The 5,000-nt window shown below is 38.4% G+C and overlaps 1 protein-coding gene across 1 annotated transcript in view; it reads right to left on the reverse strand.

Annotated features, from left to right (window-relative positions):
* LOC138017456 (uncharacterized) overlaps nt 1-5,000 on the reverse strand; it is a 63,149-nt gene that overhangs the window by 48,918 nt on the left and 9,231 nt on the right. The gene's annotated exons all lie outside the window — the stretch shown is intronic.

Genomic DNA, 5,000 nt, shown 5'->3' on the forward strand with positions numbered 1-5,000 from the left:
ATAAAATTTAATTCACGGAACAGTTGATCTATTTTTAAAATATCCCTACAGCTGTATTTCATAATTACCCTGTGGGTCATTTCAAGCAAAAGAATAAGACAATCTGCCTTTTACAGCCAAGCTACATCATGCGTGACCACTATCCACAACACTGAAATGAACATTTGAATTCTTCTTTGGAGCTTTCGAGATTTGAATTGAATCTTTATGATTTTTCTGAAAGTTGCTATGAAAAATGCACAATAACTGAACCATAATTCATCAAAATTAATGCTTCATTAAAGAGCTTTCACTTTACAAACACTTTTAATTTTATAATAAAACAGAAGTTCATAGCTACAGTACATTAACTATTTTTGATATCAAGGAAATATTCCACAGGAATTCTGAATCTCGAAAGCAAAGTTCAAAACTGGCACTCTGATTTGAATACTCAGTTCAAATTTCAAAAAACAACTGGTCACGCATGACGAAGCTTGACTGTAAAGATCAAAAGTCTCCTAACATTGTGTGCAGAGACTAACACGACCTTTCCACAGTTTAGAGGGTACAGCTGTACATGAACACAGTGTATTGGAATAGCATTTCGCTGAGTTGACTGAAAGCTTTCTCTGCTACCCCAGGCAAAATCTACAGAATATCTCCGTTGAGATCAAACTGGTGTCCATGGAGCTAATACTTCAGTACTCAATACCCCATCATAAGTCAGACTAATAGCTTCCAACCGCTGGTGAAAGACAATGTGTGACCTGATCAAAAGTGCATACTTTTGAGCAGACTTGTACGTTGATCATCTTTAATTAAGGTCACTTCCACATTAACCTGTGAGCAGGCTCTCTCTTTCTGGGAAGACCGAGAAAGAGAGAGGGTGCAAAGACAAGCTACTTTCATATGATTATGGAAGAGTGAGAACTTTTTTGTGCAAACTTTTTTCTTGAAAGATAAGCCAAAAAGTAGTATCGTCAAATCAATGCACTTTCACTTACAGTACATATGTAATTAATTAACAATTAGACCCGTAGCCCACAAGGGCTACGGGACAATAGCCCATGAGGCTATTGACCTGTGGCCCTAGAGGGAGAAGGGTCTATATTTTTTTCATTGTTTTAGTATCACCCAACTACACTGTAGACGCACAAGTTGAAGATAAGATTTATTTGGAATAAAACGAAAGAAAGCGTCGCGCTTTTCACTACTCGAGGACTATTACTAATAGTCCTAATACAAAAGCGAGCTTTGCGTTTAATGTATTTCGTAGATTATAAATCTCATAGTGTGCCTCTATTTGTAAATTCAGGAATTCTGCCAGTTAAATTACTTTACTTTAAATCAGTTGCCTCTTTGCTACATGATGTTGACAATCAGCATGCTCCACCCAATATCTCAAATCTATTTACTCGCACGAAACAAATTCATTCCTATTCCACGCGGTCTGCAATAGCTGGAAACTTCCATGTAGAAATGTCGAGAACAAACCAACGGTTATTGTCCTTCTCTAGAATTGGTGCAAAAATATGGAATGGTATCCCCCCTGAAATTCGCCAGCTTAAGAAAACACACTTTAAACGTAAATTGAACGAATTAAAATTGAGGAGATGAATGTTGATATGCGCTACCTCAATCTTTCGAAGTATACACCATGTATGGCTTTTCTTTAACAGTTACGTAAAATACCCTATACCTTAGATCATTTGTTTATTTATTTTATTTTTTTATTATTTTTTTAATTGTCGTTTTTTGTTTGTGTAATTCTTGTAAAATTTTAAGTGTCTTTGTTTACTTGTAAGAGACAGTAATAATGTCGCAGTGTAAGTGGACCGCCTAGAATAGCAATGCTAACTGCGGCCAACTATGGTCTTGTTTGAATAATTATGATAAATAAAAAATAAAAAATAAAAATAAAAATAAAAAAATATTACTCATAGTCCTCTTGTAGCCTAGCCAATTAAAATGCAGGCCTTGCATTAGTTCACCAGTTGGATGATACTAATCACTGATTTCACTTGGATGTAACCCGATAATTAACCATAATGAATCACTATGGACATTTATGCTTAAGCACTACTTTTCCAACAAAGCAAGGTCAATTAATCTAAGCTTGCTCAAAACAAGAGTACCATCAACTCAGCATCAAACCTGTCCCAAAACATAAACAGTGTCCAATCAGAATGCCAAAAATTAAATGATCTAAACAGATCCAATGCTAATGACAATTACTTTTTCTAAAAGAAAATATACAAAATGTATGTAATTAGTCATTTTCTATGGCATACAGTAGGCCAACTCTTTGGCTTGACTGGAGCTAGAAAATAAATACATCACATTCACTTAAAGTCTGCCCTGAAGGGTTGCTCAAGAGAAGGGTAATTTAGGTATGAATTATTTAAAAGAACAGTAGACGCCAAAATTACACTATAAACATGAAAGAACTCAGTTTAACACTTTCCCTCAAAGCATCAGAGAGTTAAAAAAAAGGTTCAAGTAGAAAACTCCTTGAATCTGCAGGATTTTACTACCCTTCCTGGTGTTTTAAAAACTGATAGCAGACAGAGAAACTCTAGTCAACTTGAATCGACTTTTTGCCGGTCAGTTCAAGCTACCTGTATGTGAGTTCAATACTCAGGGATTGGGAAGGCCTTGGGCTATGCACAAATGGTGCATACATTGAGGAAATGTTGCATTGAAAAACTACTAACCGGGCCCAGCATGTGCCCTAGTCATGTAATAGGTGATAAGCAAATCGACCTGTGTCTGTTTTTTTCGTGTGCGTTAATTTTCGTCGCCAGACCTCTCCTCGCTTTCAAGGCATGCAACTGCAAATATAAGCGAAGACAGGATGTTCCAGAAGAAGTGGCTAACTTTGTGGCCGTGACTAGTGTACGAAAGAGACACCATGTTCCATAAGATTTGCCTCAAACATGCCAAAAAACAATGACCTCTGCTTACTAAACATTAATTGAAAACAAGTAGCATGATGAGACTCGAGGAACTGATGGATCACAAACATAAAACCACGAATTGCACCTATCATTTCTGTATTCCCTATCATCTGGTCCACCACTTGACTTCAATGGCCCATACTTTACGAAATGGCCCATAACTTTTGAAAGTCAGGGGCCTTAGGCCCATTTATGTATTTTTGCCTTCTCAATCCATGAATACTACATAACCCAGACCCTAAGAAGGCTGTTGGAGTCGACAGTATATGTATCGTCTCCCGCTTGCTTCGTCTCCCTGCCCCAGGCATAGGGAGGCATCATAACTTATGACCTCTTACCTGACGGGCCACAAACAGAGAGTTATAGTTCATGGGATATGTTCTAGTTACAGAGACGTTAAAGTTGGTGTAGCTCAGGGTTCGCTTCTGGGGCTCTTCTGTTTAACATTTTTATTAATGATTTGAAAATTTTTGTTCCTCAAAATTACAGTATGTCTATATGGCTCTATCCAGATGATACTACAGGATATTAATCTGATACCTCCCCTACTATGCTGCAGTTTGTTGTGAACTCTGATCTTAGCTTATCATCATCTTGGTTTGATCAGAATCATCGCCTTGGGGCCATGTTTGTACAGTACCGCTTAAAAGTAAGTTACCACCTCGGGTCGCGTTTCCTGCGCAACGCAAATTGCGTCGCGCGCTACGCGATTCCTGTCGCGCACGACACGATTCGCGTAGAGCGAGCTTAATCGAAACTTAGCTTTCTGGCATATATTAGGAACTAAGGTGTTACGCAGAATCCATCAATTTCGCGTAAAATTATTTCTCTGCAGTTGCGTGAGTAGGCGAAGGCGATTTTTGATTTTTGATTTGTACCTGTACATGTATAAATGTAAAGTAAGGACCCAAGAATCCATGAAAATTCTTTGGATTACACTGTACAAAATGTTAACCTCAAAGGGTCATAATTATATCACGGCGACTCAAGAAGGCATATGAAAAGTCTTTCAAACTCCTTTGTTTTCCCGCACTTATATTGCAGTCCCCTCTTACTGGTTGTGGGCAACGTGCATGCAAGTCGTCTTGAGGACGCTAACTTTAACATTATTTTAGAGATCTATTTTAGGTTACAGCAAAAATACAGTGTATCTCATGTATCATGAATTACACGTAATTGGGATTGTGAACATGAAAACTTTAGAACGTAGGAGAATATGCAGTTTGCTTTTGTTACTCTATAAATCGTTATTCTGGAACGGATCTACAACGAGCGCCAAATGTGGTTGAGACACTTTCTCTTTTAAGGAACCTCAGACAAATCCCTTCCCCAAAGTCTTTCCATCTAATCCCCTCCCCCCCCCCCCCCCCAAACAATGTTGTTTCTTATTGCCAGCTCTTCCTTTTTCCGTTACCAACAATGAACGGAGGAGGCGGGCGAAGAAGGGGGAGTGCAAGTGGAAAATGTAACGTTAAGGTGACTTTTCCCTAATTGTTGTCTTCCCAGTTCAGTGAATCAACTATTTTTGTTGCTTATTGTCTGAGAAGGCTATGTATTCTCGGCGATAATTTTCGATGGCGATGAATCACTGTTCTCGTCAGTTACACACTCTGAAATGGCTTGCTTGATCTCCATGCTCTTTAAAATTCGATAAAACGAGGCCCGAGATATCCTTGCCTTTTCCATTACTTCCCTTATCATCCATCCCTTACATTCCTTTGCAAAACGGACAAATGCCCATGTTGCGGCATCAATTTTCACCAGAAAACCATCCCTACTATTGTAACTTAAGTTTGTGCACTACTGTGACATCATAGTCGAATAGGGAAAATGGCTGTAACTATGTCCTAATTAACGTCCATTACTTCCAGCTAGTCTTAATTTAAAAACAACTTATCAAGTACAATCATTTATGTTTCTAACATTCAAACGCAGACTTGCTTAGCTTTAATGCTGTATTTTCTAGATCAGGCAATGAGCACCAAAAGGGTTGAGACACTTTCCCTTTTAAGGAAACCTCGGACAAATCCCTCCCCCGAAGTCTTTCCATCTAACCCCCTT

The sequence above is a fragment of the Montipora capricornis genome, chromosome 9 (assembly GCF_036669925.1).
Source record: "Montipora capricornis isolate CH-2021 chromosome 9, ASM3666992v2, whole genome shotgun sequence".
Classification (NCBI taxonomy): domain Eukaryota; kingdom Metazoa; phylum Cnidaria; class Anthozoa; order Scleractinia; family Acroporidae; genus Montipora; species Montipora capricornis.